This window comes from Meleagris gallopavo, chromosome 9 (genome assembly GCF_000146605.3).
Source record: "Meleagris gallopavo isolate NT-WF06-2002-E0010 breed Aviagen turkey brand Nicholas breeding stock chromosome 9, Turkey_5.1, whole genome shotgun sequence".
In the NCBI taxonomy this organism is placed as follows: domain Eukaryota; kingdom Metazoa; phylum Chordata; class Aves; order Galliformes; family Phasianidae; genus Meleagris; species Meleagris gallopavo.
In genome coordinates this window covers 15,134,830-15,156,559 of record NC_015019.2, presented here as the reverse complement: position 1 = coordinate 15,156,559, position 21,730 = coordinate 15,134,830, and the positions used below count along the sequence as shown (strand labels likewise).

The window sequence follows — 21,730 nt, the reverse complement described above, 5'->3', positions numbered from 1 at the left end:
AACTACTTACCAATGACTTGCTCTTTGAGAGTGCTGTCCTTGCATATTCACACCAGTGGGTTTTGGAACTCCAGTGCTGGTGAACTACAGGAACCTCCTGGAAGAGCAGTGACTACTAGGACTGTACAAGTGCCATCTCATGACACCAACTGATCAGAGATATTGGAGAGTTGTACAGTGCTCAATACTTCATTTACTCTTATTTAAACACTGCAACTGTAGAGCATCAGAAATCCAAGGAAAAACAGAATGTGGACAGGAACCATAATGTGAATATGCAGAGGAAACATTCTCGAAGAACTACAGGTAAGTAAGACACATTAGCAAATTATAGCTTTCCTTTGAGGTGGCCTCTGCATATTCTCACTTGTGAGAATCCAATTACAAATGCAACTCCCAGGGAGTCAGACAAGGAGTTCTAATTAAATAAGGATTACAGAACTGTACTCCCTAATTGAACATCAGACCTGGGATGCCATCTTGAGAGACTAAATACAATATCAAACATGCATACAGTATTCTTTCAATTTCTAGAAAAGAAACATGAGAGATGAGGGTCATTGAGAGAGACTGAGGACAAATATTCACTCCTACTGTCATCCTAACGAAAGCCTCAATTTGCTGAACTAATCCACTTACCAGCTGGGGAGAAGAATGGTTATTATTTTAAGCATATTCTCAGAAATAACAAAAAGCCCTGGTATTTTCTTGAAGGCATTGACCAAAATCTACAAACCAAATGCTAAGCTAAAACAAACAAGTGCCTCAATATTCAAGTCATCGATCTCTGTAAATCAAATCTCTTAGCCAACAAAACATTTCTGAAGGTCTCTGTTGTGGCAGCAGCTCATACAAGCTCAGGCAATGGCAACGTACTCTCTAGAGAGCAGGAAAGTGGGCAGGGACAGAAAACAGAATGAACTGATCACGACCTCAGTTGAGTCCTGGAAGATCACCCTGGTTCCCTGGTGTTACTGCACAGGCTGCCCCATCCCAGAAGCACTGACTGTGCTGCTCACGCTCCTCCCATGCCCCAAGGCAACCAAACCAAGGCTGATATAGGGGCCCTTTGGAGAGCTCTAGCACCTCTCTGATCTCTCGTTACAGGCAGAGGACCTGATCTCAGGTCTGTATTTGTGAAACTGCAAAATGCATCAACTTCACTAGCTCTGTGCTCCAAGTTTCTCAGCTGACTTGAGGTGGACTCTGAGGTTTGATGGAGATGGCTAGGAGATAGCAGGAGGCAGCTGCATAATTTCTGCAGAAGAGAGAATAGTTGGCATTCACTTTTTCTATGTTTACAATGCAGTCTTCCTTCCTGTTGCCTGGAGTCTGTTTTAAACTGCCACTTGGCAGACTCGGAGAAGGAAGGAAGAAAAGTGGTTCCAGTGGATGCAAATGGAAGCTGAACAGCTGAGGCTGGACTTACACTGACTGCTGGTTCTTAAACCTATCCAGATAACTGCAAGAGAGATTTGAACCCTACTGGCCTTTCTGAAATAAACTCTCTGTATCCTATGGCTAGGATGGTAAGCACAAAACATCCAACCTCCAAAAATCCTTGCTTTTCTGAGACCTTTAAAGTTCCTTGGACATAGGAGACACATACACAGAGGCCATCTCACATCAAGTTACTGAAGATAACTAAATACAGTGTTGTTCATAGAATGACTTATTTGTACCTCTCATTTTAAATATTCACAACAAACTAGTTCCACTTGGTTTAATTACACAGCATTGACCGAATTTTCCTATGACACAGTCTAGATATTGATGCTGGACACAAACATCACACTCAGCCTTTACTTTCCTTTTGACAATAGTAAATGAATAAAACTACCTTTATATAAAAAACAGTTCCAAATGGTGCATGGTATCTCTTATTTTTTTCTTGACAAAGTTCAAAAAAGGACTTGTACATAAACTAAATAAAAAGCCAACAATGGTACTAAGTGACTAATCCAATTGCCTACTACCAATGAAATAAAGATGAAAGCACGTAAACAGGCTGATACTATTCCACGCTGAAATAAAGCCTATACTGTTCATTTAAATGGAGGCTGTGGACACCACTGTTTCACCAAACATTTCCCAGTAACAGTGAAGTGACTGAATGCTTCCTTGTAAAATAACTGATTTAAAGTTCTGCTTAAATGAACTGAGCTGTATAAAATGTGACAAGAGCTCTAGTCCATACCCTGCCCTCATGCTGTGAAAGGAAGGTGAATGCTAAATCATGCTGGCCAACAGTAGACAACTGGCAATGAGGCACCTTGCGACAATTCTGACAATTACCACATGTATTAACAGATGACATAAAAAGGAGGCATTTCAAGAAATGTGTTATCAAAGAAAACTAAGATTTATCTGCTAAAACCATATAAAATTCAAGGAAAGTAAATTAGACAAGTTGGATAGCTGCATTTAAAAAGACTAGCAGTTCTGTAGTGCTTCTCATCTACACTGATGAGAGTGTATTTCCAAAGGATGAAAGCTTATTGATATACATCAAGAAAAAAATATGGAAATGACACTTATCACATCACGAAACAAGAGTCAACAGACTTAATTACCAGTCTTAATAGTCATCTAGATTTTGATCAAGGCTGCAGAAATAACCTCTGCTAAGTCCGTCCCGTAACACTTGCTGCAATTCTCTCAAAAACCTGTTTCATTCTCATTTTTGAATTTAGACTTCTGTAAAGTACTGCAGCAATGCAGCGTTCTTAGATTATGTCTCTCTTTGTCAACTGAACAAGAATTTCAAGAAGCATCTCCTTCCCTTTAAAGCCAATATCGACTTATTTTTAGCAACTAAGAAACTTTCCTGTAATAATAAATACTCTGGCCGTTTCAGGAGCTGTGTCAGCTGATGGCAGCCCCCCGGGAGCTAAGATGCAGGCACTTCCCTCTGCGGATGTCCACCACAGGCAGACTGTCTGCCCCTAGCAGCCTGCAGCCCACAGCCTTTCCGTTTGCAATTGTATATGCCAAGGGGAAAATTCATCCCAGTAAATCTCACAAATGCTAATTAGATTACACATGTTTAAGAAGCATGGAATTTAACCTTCAGTCTAGAAGTTAATTCAAAATGTAGCAGCTAACAAATTCAATATTTCAGCTATTTTTTTCTCTGGCAGAGTAAAATAAATCGATTTTTTAATAGTATAACTCACAGCCAACCAAATCTGAACTCAATATATTGCATGAATAGCCTATTCCTTAAGTATACAAACCTTTGTAGTATTTCAGCTCTCGTGGGATGCATTTTCTGAAAAGCACTTAGCGTGCCAAAATTGTCTGGTTTGGCTTGCATATCTAACCTTGTTACCTGAAATACTACGCATTTCCACAAGGAGACGAAGTTCAGGTGAATTTATGTTAGACATAGTCTAACCGAAGAGACACAGTCACAAAAGAAGTGAGGGAGCGTGAATATGAAATTCAAGTTTTTGCATGAACTGTGTACAGAGGAAAAAAGTCTGCTATTATGAACTTATACAGAAGATCAAGATAGGATTTTCACATCAGAAGCTATGTGGAGTTCATTTTAAGTGAACTTTTAAAAAACAAATATTTAATCTTTTGATTTTGTAAAAAAAAAAAATTGTATCAAATTAACACATAAAGAAATGCAAAACACTTTATGAACAGGAATTGGAAAGGAGACTGGTTGCATTAAAAATAGTCGGAGTTTCAGTTATCCCATTCCTTTCTTTTACTTTCTGCAACTTAATTTTCATGAAAAAAAACCATCTTCACAAAGGATCAGCTAAACATGTCTTTGTCCACACTGGACAATATTGTTTGCTCTTCTTTAAGATGTTCAAGCTGATACAGGAATGATGGAGTTCAGTAGTAGCCAGCTCTAACACTGCTCTTGGCAATGTACAACTACTGAGAACTTTTGCCTTCTCTTTCCAGATACACACTCCAAGTTCTGTGAGTCTTACTACAGCTTTACTTTAACCACCAGGACCGTCAATAACTTAATTAGGTTTACATGTGTGTGTACAGCCTCTATCGCAATGCATCTTCAGTACTATCTCATCCTCCTTTGTATGGTCAGAACTGTCTGCCAGCTCACGTAGGAACAATGTGGATGAAAGTCCCACTGCTCAGCTCGGCATTTCTGTAAATCTTAGCAGACCTTCAGGACTTGTGGAATTTCTGCAGTGTTTCCATTTATGAAGAAGTTTGCTAGTAAACAAACATTAAACAAAACAAACAACTGTCCAAAGGAACACATAATTAAGTCATTTGGACTTAGATATTTCAAAGTTCTCTGAATTCATCACAATTTTTTTTTTTCTTCCTAATTCTTGTTCTAGCGTTCTTATTCTGAGGAACCTTTCACCCAACTACACAACCACTCAATTCTCCATATGAAATTCCACAGAGGATCATAGAGCTGTCTGAATTGGAAGGGACCTTTAAAGTCTAACTCCTCTGAAATGAACAGGGACATCTATAGGTAGATGAGGGAGGAGGAGCTCAGAGCTCCATCCTGCCTGACTCTGAATGTCTCCAACGATGGGGCATCCACGACATCTCTGGGCAACCTCTTCCCTAACAACATGCCTGAGAAGCCCCTGATAAATCTAAAGACACGTTCGCTCCAGTGCTTTCTCTTGTACAAAACACAGCCTAATTGCTCTGGTAATTAAATCATAATATCACGTTTCGCTTCAACATATGCCAGTTACTATTTGTACCATGAACATGATGTTACTTACTAGGAGCAATCGCTGTTTCTGAGTCCCTCACCACCATACATGTCATCTATAATATTTAATCAACAGACCAGAATTGGATAAAGTCAGGATGGTGGCTAAGCTTCAAATAAATTATTGCAGAGATACCGCGCACAGTTGATGGCTGGAGCATGCTGTAAGGGCTCTGCCCACAATACCTGACAGTAAGCAATGGTGCTAATGACAAAAATCAAAGGAAGATGGATATTTCTTACGTAACACAAAAACACAGGTTTGAGGAGCCATTCAGCAGCAGGTGCCTGGGGATGAGCAACAGACATGGCGCAAACACCCAGTGGGGACCTAACGTGTTCTTACGGAAATGAAGATCTTTAAGTTCTTCAACAGTTAATGTTGCAAACAAAAAGTGAAGCTTGCTTATTAATTTTTATGGACAATTTATCTGGTTCAAGGGGTTGATTCGGCTAGAGAAGAAATGTGTTTTTTCATAGATTAAGACAAGAAAAAGATTGGATCACCACCTGTCTATATACTTATGATAAAAAGATGACCAATATGTCTATCAAAACATTAATTTCCCAAACTATGGGAGAAATGTGCAACACACACCCAAGACCGTGCACTCGGTGGTGAACCCCTTTTGGTTTGGCATCAGCTGTGGATCTATCATAGCCCCATCAGATTGGGTGTGTGATGGACCTGGGTACATTGGTCCCCCTGTCCTTCAGCTGTCCCCATGCCTGGTGGCCTTGATCCCCCATCCTTCCTCCGTCATTTCCAAATTGCCTGTGCTACGCACAGGGTGATGCATTAAGCTGAATAACATCATGCCTACAGTAGTTACCAAGCTAGTGTCTGAAGGAGTGATAATGGGAAAATCAAAGGAAAAAAAAGTAACAAACATGCAGTTTGTTTTTACTGTGTTACACAGTGAATGCGCTTTCACACTTTAACACCAATAGGTTAATCAGTGAGTGCACTTCTTTTACTTCAAAATAGGAAGACCAGCTGCTTATGGTGCAAGATAGACAGACAGGAGGAGGAACTGAGAAAGGAAGGGAGAAAATAAATCAAATGGAGAAAGTGAAGCTCACATTTATTTTTTGAAGCAACACACATGCACCCTCCTAAATGAGAAATTTTGAGGGCTATTGAGCACTCCGCTAAATTCAGTGTGTTCAATGGCCCTGAAAATTTCTCATTTCTCACCTGAGCACCATGGTTTACTGGCTGTACCCTGGACTTGAGAATTAAGTGTGCAGACATCTTAAGCTGCTTTATAAAGTTGTTTGCGTAACGTAAGCTGCAGGATAACTCTGTGAATGCTCTGTGTGTGTGTGTTCACATTTGACTGAGTTAGAGACTGTTATTTAAAAAAAATTTTTTTGTATGCTCTCAAGCTGAGAACACGCTGCTTCTTCCCTAGGACAATATTATTTAAGGACATCAAATTTCAGTAACTTTTCATATTAGAATCATTGAGACAGAAGCCAAATATCCATTAATTTGCAAAAGCACTTTACAATAACTATTAATTTGCTTTTTAAATCAATGTTTATGACTTGATAGAGTATTATCACAATCCAGAATAGATTTAGTTGCATCTATTTTAGTAAAAAGCATATTACACATAAATATCATTTGAGCTTTTATATTTAGGTATCAAATGCACAGGACTGGATGCTTTCTCCTACTGTATTTCAATTTTTCCTTGTATTCTTTTATCTCTTTAAATTATTTTCTTATATTAATCTCCGGTTACCACCAGAAAAGCTAGAAATTTAAAAATAATAGTAATAACAAATAGTAATACAAATAAGAAATAACAAATAATAAAAACAAAAGGAAGATTAAAATGGGAATCCAAATCTGCTATATATATGAGAAGGAAAGAATCAATTTCTCAACTCCTTCCCCAGAGGAAGCAGAAGATGGCAAACACCTTTCCCATATCGTCTTCAAACCAATTCTTCAGACTTAGAGGGCAGGAGCAGACTGACAAGAATAGACTGAACCATTTTTTAAAAATGCAGCTGGAGTTCTCGGAGTAATTTCTGTAAATTACTATTAAAGTCAAATGAATAAGGACATGTAGTTCTCAAGTTCTGCATCCTACCCTCATCCTATGAAGACACAAACTTTGTGGAAAATCTTTTCTGCAGACCATTGGAAAACTGTAATGTTAGAGATCTTGCTTTTCAAGAGTAACTTAGCAAGGTGCCAGAGATAAAGCTTTTACAAATACAATGTGGATGCAGTGGGTCTCATTTTAATTTTGCAAGAAACATGATCATTATCAGATAGGTTGGGAATATAATCCTTCAAATTCAAATACATCTTAAGTATTGCTGGCTAATGCCTTCCCTATTCTTAAAGTGTGGCTTTATAATGTAAAATACTTCCATTCACACGGATTCTGTTAAAGAGAAATTTCTATTGTGGATACTCATAAATCACTTTTAATGAACTTTAGAGTTATAAAACCACAGCAAACACCAAGTGTTAGCATTTAACCTACATTTCTGTTAAAAGAAACCTACTTAGTCTCTAATAATGACCACGTTAATGCTGCTCTACAAAAGGCAAGAAGAAAGACAGGAAAGAACCTCAAGTATCATTTGTGAGAACAAAGATGTTTTTATAATGCAGCAGTTGAAACAGAGTTTGGAAAACTTGTCTTACAATACATTCAATTTCAATATACAAAAATACATTAGGAAGGAAGAGTTTTCAAGAAAAAAGAAGACTTTCTGTTTTTCAAAAACTGTACTATAAGAGAAGCGTTGAAATCTTCTTTCAGAAGCTTAACAAGTTTCCTTGATTCTAAAATCATTTGTCAGTTACAATTTTTGGTATTTCTGCACGTGTTTAAAGGAATCAACAGATAATGAACCCTTTCTTCTCATCATTACATTTTTATAATTAGAGCTAGCCACAATCTTACTGTGTAGATTCTGTTAATTTCTTTTATTAAAAAAAGGAATTTCTTGAAGGCTAGCACAAGTATGAATCAAATCATCTGGAGAAAATTGACTTTTCTCTTTGAAAGAGTTTTAAATGAATGCATATTCTTCCTCAAGGTTAACTTCAGAAAGTGAAAAAGTGGAGTACTGATAGCTTTAATCCAGTATGTTTATAACTTAACAGGCATGGATAATGTAGTGGTTCCAGCTTGAAGGCTGGCTTCTGATTTAAGAGAATGAAGTCTGACAATTTTTTTTAACAGTTGTATGGTTGTATACCACCTTTTTTCAAAATGACATGACCCTCTAATTGTTGCTAGGTCCCTACAAACTTCTGGAAGTCATTTTTGAATGTAGTTTACATTTAAAGCAGAATCACTTACATTCAAATATCAGTCTTTGAGATTTCATGACAGATATCACATCCTAACAGCCTTCAGGATGGGAATATAAAATTAATTTCTACCAACAGTTTTGATTCTGGTTTGTAAAGTATTTTAAAAATACACCTATTGTTTCTAGAAGTCTTGAAATTGTTTCCCTTTTAAAATTCTAGTAGAACCATTCATATGCTAAATGAAAATCAAAGCCTTTTCTGAATTAAAAAAGTGCAAGTATCTTTACAATATTCATTGATTTAGTGTTAGAAGGCAAAAAAAAAGGCAAAAGTGTAAATCTGATTTCATTTACATGCTGTAAATCCAGAAACACCTTGTATGATGCCAGTGGGGCACATAAAGTAGGTAGCACGTAGGCTTCAGGTCAGTACGACTGTCTGGGAATAAGCATCTGCAAGTGCACATCTTCATGATGATGGAAATACTTTTAGAAATCCATGATCAACAGAGACCTACCAGACATGTTCTTTGCTGATGGGTTATTAAAAATTTGCTTAAAAGAGTTATCTACTACCCCTTTTCCTTTGAAGATGCAGGGCTGAGTATCAGAGGCAGGCAGGATTGGAGGAGGGCTGTCAGCGTCACCCTGGGCCATCTTCAGAGAATGCACTTACAGTTATTTCAAGACTGAAACAAGACAACAGGACTGAGGCTTCTGTAGGAATGGTTACTTTCATCCATTAGCAAAGGTCACACCCGAGCTGGCAAATTTTTAAAATACCCTGAAATTTTGGAAAAAGTATTTGCAACAGAGTGGGTATTACTGAGAGGTGTAAGCAGGATCCTTAAAGGAAAGGGTGAGGCATAAGACACTCGCAAGCATCAGGTCGTGCGTTCACAAAACAACCAATAGGTGAACAGTCACTGCTGTCACTGTGCTGCCATTACAGAAACGAGAGAAATGGAAGAGCAGTGGCTTCTGGCAGCACGAGGTCTGACCCTCACATGTCTCCTCAGCAGCCCCTTCCTACCCTGCAGCTGTGTCAGAGCCAACTCGGTGCGAGCTCTCAGACACAGCAGCGCCAGGTGAGGGCCCTGCTCCCACCTTCTTGGTATGCTCACTGCTTTAAGTATAATCACCTTTTCCACTAAAAATCAATTTAGACTGTGAGATAGCTCCTACTTCAGAGTTTAGGATAGCTAAACAGATTAACATTGCCCTAGTTGGATTGCAGGTGCACATATTTGCACTTTTTCCAACCTTTTCCCCCAGGATCTTTGAAAAATTTACTTATAGCATACACGAGCTTAACATCTAATAGGGATGCTGCATATACTATTAATTTAGATAAAAACAACTAAGTAAAATGTAGACCAACAAATACCCTCTTTTTATTAATTCTGTAAGAAGAAAGGGAGAGCTCGTGCACGTGAGCCCTTCAGTACTTCCATTCACATCCAATTACATCCAGCTGCCAACCTGACATTGCTGAGAACATATGAAAGACAACTTGGCACATCCGTTGCATTTGATTAACCAACTGGGGATACGGATTGTCAGTCAAATAACCTCTCTTTCCCCAAAAATCTCTTGAGGAGTTTGTCACCAAATGTTCCATCTGATCGAGAAAAGGGAGATTGCACTCCCTTCAAAAAATTTGGACCACTTCTGTTCCCTTCTTTTTCCAAGTGATGATTTTACCAAAGGGCTTTCAATATATATTTCAATAACAATTTCAAATGTTGCTGTTTAAGTAATATCAAAACAATTTAATGGAAATTACTGTTTTTTCACATCTCTCATTTCTACTACATAAACCATTTTTTCAAGTGTTTAAACTCATTTCCCTCCTTTAGATCTTTATTAGTTCGCTTTGTATTTCCAGAAACTGTTTCTTCAACACTACATTCCATTAATTAGTTACTTAACTTTAAAAGACTCATATTCTGACTCAGTAACTAGAAAATCGGTTTTCTTTTTGTTTTCGTACTATCAAGATGCCTTAAAGTAACTCAGCTGAAAATGGTGCAGTAATTGCAGGTGTGCCCACCCACGAAATACACTGTGGTAATCTTAAATAAATATCACAGAACATTACTACTATTTAAGTTAAATAAACAGTTCTTAAAATGCATTTCACCCTAAAATGCATAGCGTGGTTATCACAGAAAGATGAAAATCTCAGACATTTATGTCAGCATAATAAAGTTCCTAAGCATACAATATGGTATCTACAAAATTCAGGGTCATTACAGTAGAGAAATTGAGCACAGAAGGGAACAACGTACTTCCAAGAACATTTTTCAGAATTACTCCAATAGCATTTGTCTTTATGCTGTTAAGCTACTTAAATAGGTACTACAAGATGGCCTATTCCCTATATATTAGGAGGGATATATGCTTAGAATACCAAGAGCTGTTTTCATCTAATTTTCTACCTCAAGATTTGATATAGGGCTCCAAAAGAGGGAATAAGTAACATCATTCCTGCGCTGTGCCAAAGGGAATTAAGTATGAGAAGAATTCCAAAGCACACCAAAAGACCTCAGTACATTTTCATAAAGTTTAAACAAGTGCTGTGAGTCTCTACCATCTGTCACCAAAAATTTATCCAGGCTTTGGGAACAAAGCCACTATACGTTGAAATACCTCCAGTATTTTTATGTGGGTAGGAGCACTTGGCTGCATTTTTTTCTAGCTCTAGACCTCTTCAATTCCCTCGCCCTGTCTTAATATGTGTTCCATTTGTTTTAAAATAATGAATAGTTTATTTGGGTATATAATACTTACTTTAGCTATTCGAGTCACTGACTTTGAACTCCAGGCTGCAGTTTAACCACACAGCATCTTTTATCATTGATTCTGACACAGCCATGTAATAGATTCCTTGAAAATAACAAGTTACTGACTGGTAAGCATTAAAATGTGATTGCTCTCCTTTCGAAAATGAGTAGACAAGCACCTGCTCTTTCTAATGCAAATCACAGATATTGCTGTCTAAAACAAAGTCTCCTTCATTGTGGAATAAATGGATACATTTGTATTGCTAATATGATGGTTGGGAGGCTAACCACCCAATATGAAATAGTTAGAAGTTGGTAACTAACAAATTTGCCAAAAAAGAAGTTAGAAAATGAAATAATTTGTTTGGACCTCAACAGACTGAAAAGTACAGGCAGAATAACCCACAAAGTATTCTACACAGACAGAGCTTCTAAAGGTTCCCAGGCTCTACCTCAGAGAAAGTAAACCAAGCCAGAAGAGCAAGACATCTCACTACCAGATTAGCCTACAGTAGCCATATAAACTCCTCCATGCCCCAAAGGAAAGCTTGCCATAGACAGACAAGCAGAACTCAAGTTCAGTATTGCTGGAAATACTTTCTGCCTCCTTATTAAAAAATTCACACAGTTGGAGGAGAACTAATTGAGATGGTGGAGACAGTAACACAGAAGGCATTTAAAATGTAATTAAGCCATGATCCGAAAAGGGACACATAAGGGAGACAGTTCTCAAAATAGAGACTCCAGGGAAATACCAGATTCAAGCACAAATGAGAGCAACTGTGCATTGAACCACATTCAAAAACATTTATATATACAGCTAGAAGAATCTGCACAAATATCAATTAAACACTTAGGCTACAGCTAACCAGAAAAATAAGGAGGAAAAAATAAATTTACTGTTTGAGATAACTTTCATTGGCTTTACTGCACATCACAGAGAAAGGTGTTCTGACAAGAAAAGGGTCCTATCCTGCACCTGAGGGATTCTGAATCACACTGGGGATTTGAGAAGAACCACCCCACAGGATCAGTAAGTGTCACAATTCTTTTGACTTTATTCTATAATATCATGCTTTAGCTCTACTTTTTGCTGTTCTGGAAGGACAGCAGCAGCTACTATTTCACACAGTGAAAAACACAACTCACACAAGTAATTCACTATATTAAGGAGAAGGAAAACAAATACTAAAAACATGTAATTTATAAACCTTACAGTTTTGACCTAACATATTTAGTAAATATTCCCTTTGTGACAAAACCTGCTTTGAGAGACTCAAAGCAATAGCCTACAGAACTTGGTTCAAAATTTTCCCTCAATGTAAGCTATTTTACAGAAAAAAATGCATTACAAAAACTACAAGCTACTACTCAGCCATGTAACTAATTGTTTTCAGATGACAATAGGAAATGCTTAAACATCCTTTTGCACAAAGCTTTCTGTTATCTAACAGTTTTGCATTTAAACATATCTTCAAGCCTTTTTTCCAATTCTTTCTCCTAATAAATTTGTTTCACGCCAGCCTGCTGAGTTCAGAGTCTTCATGAGTAACAGTCTCTCTATAGAGCAGGAGTCCCACCTGCGTTTTGCCTTTCTACGCATTATCTACAGTTTGGTACCGTCTCGTTTTCCTACCAGCTGCTACACCATTTCCCGAGCTGCACCACCTCGTACTGTGCCCGATATTAGCCACAACAGAGACAGAGCAAATAGGAAAAAAAAAACAGCACAGCTTAGCAGGATGACTGGCACAGGCTGCAGGCAGTAGATCTAGAAGTGGCTGCAACTGGAAAAAAAAAACACGTTTGTAGGAGCTTTAATCTCTTCTCTCTAAAAAACATAGCAGGAACCTCTCCGATACTAACCAGATCTAGCTCATACAAACTAGTCTCACTCTTAAGTCAGTCAATGTGTGAAGAACAGAGCATTGAATTAGATGTCCTTTAGTGACAGATTTCAGTGCAGACGACGGAACAAGGAAGTGAAGGCCTGGAAGGCTCTGAACAGGAGGAAAACTCAACGTGAAGAAAAAAGAACAGGGAGTTGTAGTGCTGTAGAGAATAAAAAAAGCCCAGTACAAAGAACCCTTTTCATGGGTTATGCCAATACAATCCACCTCCCTGAACCATCTTTTCCAAAAAAAACACATTCGGAAGAGTATGTATACTCTTCATTGCTGAAATGCTTCCTCATGCCTCCAGTTTATTTCAATTCAAAATGGGTCACACATGAACAGTAAGAATCAAATGGGTGGACACCATGATGGAAATTAGAATACCAAATGAGAAGGAAGCTGCTGATGCGCTGCTACAAAAGAATTTAAGAGTTATTGGAAGGAAAACACTGACTTGTGAACTTTTCTTGTTTACTCTTCTTGCTTAGACTAGTTTGCTGAATTTTAATATAATAATTAAACAAAGATAATAGCCTTTACTTTCCTTTTTTTCTCCTTGAAAAGGACCTATTAGCCAATTAAATGTATTTTATATATATAAGTCATTTTAAGGAGCCCATAAAATAAAACTGAAATATGAATACTTGCTAGCAACATTATTCCCACTGGCAACCTACAGAGATCCATTCCTACAACCAAATTAAAGACTGAGATTATTATTATTATTATTTTGTAACTACAGTCGTAGATTAAAAAATCTTTAAAATACTGGAATATTATGTCTGAACACTCATCTGATCATAATATGCTTTCTAAATTGGAGCATCAAGTTACAGCAAAATAACTTTGGTTGCTGTTCCTGCCCATTGTGCTGTTACTTCTCAGTCAGGTTTGGTGTTCCTAAAACCACACGCAGTGCATACAGGCAGTTTTTTTTAACACTTGACCCATATCTGATGTCCCAGATGATGGAGCGTTATTAAAGCATAAGGAACCATAAGCTCCCTGCTGCCAGAACAGTGACAGAAATGAGTGCTGGTGAGAAGTTTGGTGTTCATGGAGCTGTGTGGGGATGATGATAATTATCTGTCAAATGAATATTTATTACATGGAGGAATTCAACGATGAATAATTCTTCATTGAAGAGTGGGAATAATGCTATGGAGAAATTGGCCAAAGCAGACACAGCTTCCTTTGTTCTGAGGTCCAGTGCAGCTGTATGATATACAGATGGGTGCCAGGAATTTGTGAACTAGAGTAACAGCCTGCAATAAGTAGACCTGTCTCCCTTATGTTAGCCTCCAAAGACAAAGCTGAAAATTAGCTAAATGAGCTTTTATATTCCTGAAGGCATGCTCAGCCCTACTACAATAAATGCACTGTGGCTAATGATTCTGGAAGAAGCACTGAGGTATCTAATGTCACACCTTTGACACCACAATTGCAATTTCTTTTCCTGTCGTAGGCCATCTTGTTTATTTAGAGTAGCATTCAGAGGCAGCCATTTCAGATGTTCAGCCTGTATCTGCTGATTTCTTTGCAAGTGGCACCAGCCTCTGGCTAGCTGAGGCAAACACCTGGCGAGTGGCTCAGTGGAACAATGGTCAGCACAGTGGGACCGAAGGAATGGGAGCTTAATTTTAGTTGATCAGAATAAAAAAGCAAGGAAAAAATGTCTGTGTGCCAGACGTCCCTTTTTTTTTTCTTTCTTTTTATTTTTTTTCTAAATAAAAATTCTCCACAAAGAATATGTAAAGTAGACTCAATTGTTTTGAAGTATCCTTCCTTCTTCCTTTCATAACCAAAAATGAGCAGAGCAGCAACTTGTGATAACAAGCTTGAGAAGAATTCAAGAGGAAAATGAAAGAAAAAAGAAAACAGTCTGTATCTTCTAGTTTCTAAGAAGCATCCAGGGAAGCTGTGACATCCCCCTGAACTGCAAAGCAGCAGTATTCAAGTGAGCAGCAGTAAGTAAACTGGTGAAGATTGTAAGCATGCATCAATGAGATCTTTAAACACCTGATCCAGCAAGTAGGATATTAAGATAGACAAATAATTCAGTAATGGTGGAGGTTTTTTTTTTTTTTCTTTTCCCACTTTGTTTTTATCTGCAAGTAGATTTGAAAGTATAGAATAAAATCAAATAATTACAATCATTCTCCCCAAACATCTAACGTCTACAAATCAATGGCCAACAATTAATTGCAAACATTCTATAATCACTACTACAATATCAGCTAAAGCTCAGGCTACATCTGTAAATCCAAATCTCCCTGGTACTAGAAAGAACTGTATCCCTAAAATCAACAGTTCGATGAAGCCTTTGAGAATCCACTTGCAAACCAAACCAATCACAGACATCCTACAGATATTTCCTTTCCACGACCACTAATTTATACATTACTGAAAAAGTACTCTCCAAGGTATGCACTGACACAGGCTACATCACAGAATTTGTAACGTTATTTTTTTGTTACTATAGATAGAAATATTAGTTTCTGTTTGCAGTAGTAAGAATAGCAAAGTCAAAGAAGGGATTGCATACAGAATTAGAAGAAAAACAGACCCATGTTTTCATACTTTTTATCCACAAGTAGAAATACAAAATTAATTTGATCCTATATATTCAGAGAAGTATTTTACAGAACAGTGGGTGTCTTAATCCAAAGACATAATCATTATACAAAACTAAATGACAAATAGTCTCTTCAAAAATAAATACAGGGTAAAAATGAATGCATTAATTTATTAGGGAAATTAGTCCTTGAGAAAGGAAGTTTTAAAAGATCACTGATGATTGTAATAATAAAACCAAAGTACAAATTCTCAAGCTAAATTTAAATGCTGAAGCAATGAAGACTGCACCTTGAAGTCATGCAGATAGAACCTGTACTATGCCACTACTCCATGCGTATCTTTCTGTGTTTACACACACATATGAAATAATTAATTTGAAAACTCCCACAGAAGGAACAATGAGACATCACTGAAACATTTTAAAACTAATTCATGCCTCCAGCTGAATAAAAAAAACTCAGCGTATGTAGGACAGTATGTGATCCTTTGATTTCTACTAGAAATAATTATTTAACCACAAACTTTGTTAATTTCTTTACTCAGAGGAATTAAAAGTATGTACCAAAACAACATTACGAAAGATCAGATTATCAGTGGTCTGATACGATTGTTATTTAAAAATATTCGAAGCTCTATTTTTTTAATACAACAGCATAAGAATTTTTTTCTTTTTTCCTTCATGCCAATAGACTATGAAATAAAAAGGTCAAGCTAGTAAACATCATTAATTTCATGCAAGTATTTGAAAAGAAGGAAAAAAAATGGTATGCTCAAAACTAATAAAATGCAATTTTTTTAATCAATATTTGGAGCTCCCTTTTATTGGAATTCCAACTCTTGGAAAACAGAATGCATCCTTCGCAGACCACAAACACTCGTCTGAAGAAAGAAAAGTACATTTTCTTTCTTCTCTACAACTCTAACAGCAGGAGTTGTTAAGTACGTTTCTAGATATCATGGATGCTTACTTTCATTATTTTACTGCTTTCAAATAATATTGACACAATTGTGCAATGTCAGAAGTTACCCAGTGTAAGTGCAAGTAAGCTTCTGCTTTTCAGAATCACAAAACATTCCAACAAACAACTAATAAATTTAATGGATTAAGAAATTAACATATGAGTAAGTGATCACTTACTATGTGACCTGAATTTCCATTTCTAGAACTTTTATAGATAACATAAAACCTACTTCTTGGTTACATTTTATTAGATTATGCTGTTAAGAAAATCTCTTGTGAATGATTTTTGCTCTGTAAATTAAAATCAACAGAAACTCAAGATTTTATACACTTCTGAACACCAACCACTTTTATCCTATTAAATATCTGGAATTAACTGTTAACCATTTCTGGCAAATGTCCACAGGAACTGTTCACAAGGGAAAATAAAGCCATTAATACTGGAAAAGTTCTGGAAAGCTTAAATAAAACTCCCTGATAAATCAGTTTATACTGTGCCATGTTATTTTCTTTCTTAAAGAAATTTTAGATAATGCTTCTTCATTTGTATAATGAAAGCAATAAATAAACTGAATCTGAATTAGTGAGAAAGAATGTAGCAAATTCAGAGAATAAAGAGTTCTCCTTTCAGTGGGAGAAATCAAAATAAATTTAAAAATCAGGCGAAAATAAAAATATATTAACCACAGTGAGCTCAAATAAAATAACTGTATCAACAGAAGTTTTGATGAACAACAGTTCATGAATCTTCAGTACATTCTGCTTACTGTTTGTCAGGGATTGGAAGAGACCTTGAAAGATCATCTATCCAAAGACTAGATGAGATGATTATATTAATTTTTCATATTACGGTAGCCTTCTAGCAGCACAGGCAATGTGTATTTACAAGCACAAGGATTCTGCCAGGCCACCTGGCTGGTTGTTCAAGAGGCAGCAACCTGTTTATGTGGCTGTATCAAGCCATGCTTCTTAGGGACGACATCCAGAGGAAACTGGAATGACCTTGAGCATCTCTAGGATTTTAAAGGTGATTCACTGTTCTTTATTATTTTCTTCGTATTATTTTAATTCCGTTCTTATGAAGCAATCTAAAAATTCCAGGAAAAGTGCCTTACTAGTGAAGTACTTTAAACAATGGCTGAATTATGAAATGCACCACTCCCATTTAATAGCTTCACAAGGAAAGCTCTGCAGAGTTTGCAATACACTTCTGTGTTAAGAAAGTGCTCACTGAAGGCAGGTACAGAGTGTTCTCCACTTACAGGTGTGCAGGAAGGCTGATTTTGGCACTTGAGGCTCCAAATACAGATTTGCCCCATTTCCAGAGACCATTATAATCTGAGGCCAGTATAATCGGATTCTGCTTCTCTTTATTTAGCACACGTAACCTCTACAGCTTTCTATTTAAAACATGGCAACCAGTTTGGCTCCAATGTTTTTTTGAAAAGCCAACAAAAAAACTCCTCTGAAGCCAAACAACTTACTTCGACTAAGTTAGCAGCAATGCCAAATCAAGCTTTCACTTACCAGAATAAAAGTCCAAGACACTAGGACTTCAAGAATAGTCCACTTCTGAGTACAGTATTTAAGGTAGTCCACTTGTTCACGTTCTTTCTCAGTGATGTAACAGTTACAGATTCCCGTATTTTGTATTATCACACTAATACTGAACAAAGCAGAGTTGATCTTTACAAATGTTTACATTTCTTGACAGGCAGTTTCATTAGTTGTCATGTTAATATTTTCATCTAAATTTGCTGACTTCCTAATCTCTTGCTGATTTTCACACCAACAGTTTATATTTTGATAAACGACATTTCTAAGCTTTCGGGTGACAGCTGGAATTGTCAGTACTCCCTGTTTTATTGTGTAACTGCTGCTTACAATGGAGAAAGAATCAATCTGTTGGTGTTGAACATTACCTTATTCCTTTCAAGCTGTTTTTTCCATCTGAGCTAAAGATGCTTCGTCCACTTGCAGAGCATTTCTAATGAGTGGCAGTCAGCAGGAAACTGATTTTTGAGCAGCTTCCAATGGAAGTGTGGCTTTGAAAGGAGAACCCTAGATTTTAAATCAAATCCACAGTTTATTTCATACAAGTAAACTTATTTATGTGAAGCATTTGAGTCTAATTCTAAAAACAAAAACTAATTAAAATTGTAAGTTAGTAGATATCCACTCTTCTGATTAACCAGAAATGTTATGGAATCACTGAGCTACTTCTCGACAGTTCTTTATTTCACGAAGTACAAAATCTTCTGACAGATACGTAATTGAGAAACCCTAGGAAGAAATGTTATTTTGTTTCAGCACCTGCTCTATAAACGAAGATAATCAGATTTCTCATTCCAGAAATTAAGATGACTCTTCATTTCAAGAGTGACGTAAAAGACACAGCAAGAGTGTGTAGAGCAAAATGCCTTGCAGAACAAGTGCAGAGGCTCTTCGCTCGATATGAATTTCTGTAATATTTGCTTAGACATTCTCTGTATTCATTCATATCCCTGTTTTGACCTATGCCAAACCTTGAACGCTTTTAAGTGTTATACAAAGAGACTCTATTCATACAACGAGAGCATTTTGAAGATAATTTGGTATTATTTCAGGTTCTAACAAGCACAAACCCAAGCCAGAATGTACAATATATAAGAATTACAGTATCACAATATATCCTGAGTTGAAAGGGACTCACAAGAATCATCGCGTTTAACTTCTGGCTTCACTGAGGACCACCCAAAATTCAAACCCTATGTCTGAGAACATTGTTCCAAATGCTCCTCAAATGCGATTAGCTTCTTGTTGTGACCACTGCTCTGGGAATCTGTTCCATGCCCCATGAAGAACCTTTTCTTAATTCCCAATCTGACCCTCCCCTGACACAGCTCCATGCTGTTCCCTCGGGCCCTGTTCCTGTCACAGAACTCAGTCCTGCTCTCTGCTCCCTGTGAGGAGCTGCAGCAGCCATGAGGCCTTCCTCTCAGCTCCTCTGCTCTGGACCCAGGGGCCTCAGATGCTCCTTAAATGTCTTTCTCTCCAGACTCTTCACTATCCTTGTAGCCCTTCTTTGCATGCTCTTTAATAGTTTAATGTCCTTTTTACACAATGGTGCCCAACTGCACACAGCGCTCAAGGGGAGGCTGCACCAGCCAAAGCAGTGCAGGATAACCCCCTCCCTTCACCTGGATATGGTTGGCCTTTTTGGATAGATAATCATGGAATATCTTCAGTTGGAAGGGTTACACAGTCTCTACTGTAGATATACTAGTAGCACAGGGTACAAGTTCCTGTAAAGATTGTTTAGTGTTTTTTACAGCTACTCTTTCCTCATGATTTTTATTTCTATGACTTCAGGCATTTTACACCATGGAAAACTGGTAATTCAAAGAAGAGAATGGAAATTAGGGTTGTCTACTGTATCTGTACACTGACAAATGCATTGTTAAGCTTGTGTAATGTTTGGAGAGTGCTTTTTTTATTCCTTAGATTAGATTTGTTAGCAGGGGACTGGAAACGTGCTGTGATCCTTCTCTCATTTATTTCCTTTCTCAGTAGTTTTTTTCTCAGTTTTCCCCCTTGTCAGATATTCACTTTTAAAATCAAAAAGATTACTTATGAGAACGAAACTATTTTTGATAATACAAGGCACTAAGATGGTAAACACTGTAAGGTTGGAAGCAGCACTACTGAAATGGTGGCAGCAGGCTACAAGGTTCTGTAATGTATTTGTGATACCATAAGAAAGCACCCACTCCATTCTTGTGGGAAAAATCTCTTTGTACGTTCAGTTTACTTGTGTACTTTGATCTGATGAGGGAAAGGAAAAGTATTCCCTCTGTGAGGTTTAAATGAAGCCTCAAAATCCAGTTCTCTCACCGCAGTTATTCCAAAGAGAGAAATTTCCAATTACTTGGCAAATCAAGAAAGACTGTCCCAAGGAGGCCTGAAACTAAGTGCATCTTTTTCCTTCCTTGGAGTCTGCTGATACTCCCCATGCAGAAGAGAAGGCTGCAGTACAGGAAGCTGCAGAGAAGAGCTCATCACACTATTTTTCTCTGGGAGACAGTAACATCATCACCATTAGACCACAACGAGCCAAACAAACACAGCACAGCACAACAGGAATCTGCATTTCTGTGAGAGAATGCAGCAGGAGGCAACACACTAAAACTTTAAGAGTATGGATTCTTTTATACGGCCTCATACGGAATCTTTTTAGAACAATGTGAAGCTCATAAACATTCAGACCAGATGGCATAACACAGCAGCACAAGCTGGAGCTTATTAGCTATTGCTTCTGTTCATTAGTATATGGCCCAGAAACCTGAAGGAGCTTTAAACCACACTCTGCTAACAGCTGAACAAGGGCACTGAGGTACAGACTGTGTGTGCCTCTTCCCACAGGCATCGTATCTGGGCTATGTTTCACATTTTTGCTCTAAAACATACAGGTACGTAACACTAAAATAAAGTTCACCAAAGATCTTCTAAAATTGGCGAAATAATGTTGTACACAACATAAAAAGTCTAAAAGTTAAATATTTAGCATTTACAAACAGGTGAGAACTGAATCTGATGATACAGTGTATATCAACATTTTTGATACAAGCCCTATTTAATAATTAGTTATATTTTACCAAAATATGTATTATCAAAGAAAACATTTTATATTTTTTCCTTAAGCTATGGGGTTTCAAGGAAAATACTAACAAAAATAATTGGTTTCCTTTGTAATCAGCCTCTTCCTATCTTCCAAATCTCTGTAGCGCTCTATTCCACAATACTGCAGTCACTTCCCAGATAACTTGATAAACAGCTCTAAACAAATTATGCATCTTAAAGGTTCAAAAAACAAAAACAAAACCCTCTTCATTAAGTCCACAATCTTCATAATAAAGAAAATATGGGGAACAGAATTAAACAACAATCCAAAGAGTACCTCACTTCTGAAAGCACGCATAGAAATTGTTCTTCAAAAGGAAAACTTTTCACCATACAATGTTCCTTTCTTTTTCAAAACGACCCATTCTCCTCTCCACATACAAACTTTAAAAAAAAAATATCAACACCTGTTACTGTGTCTTGCCTACATATTAATCACTTTTATTACTCTTTATTTTGATAGTATTTATGCCAAAAATAATGCTGCCAAGAGCTATACCGAACTGCTCTATCACACTGCACTGAACATCAGCTTAGCACTGACAATACTTGACCACTGAATAGCAGTCAGTGCTCAGAGATGCCCCTCGATAAAACATTTTCCCTTCATAAACTGCTGGAAGTTTCAAAGCACGTAAGTCCTACATTCACACGGATAAGAGACAGCATTCCTGTTTTTAACAAATTATGCAAAATTACACAAGCTGTAGATACAACTGTCAAATAATCATCAGTTCTAAATCTCTATTAGAAATGATGAACTTCACAGCCATTCTGTTGGCATTCATCTCCACTAGAAAGGCTCCCATGATCTTTAACTTACACTATGCTTGAGTAT

At 37.2% G+C, this 21,730-nt stretch overlaps 1 protein-coding gene across 1 annotated transcript in view; it reads right to left on the bottom strand.

Annotated features, from left to right (window-relative positions):
- TENM1 (teneurin transmembrane protein 1) overlaps positions 1-21,730 on the bottom strand; it is a 268,505-nt gene that overhangs the window by 203,933 nt on the left and 42,842 nt on the right.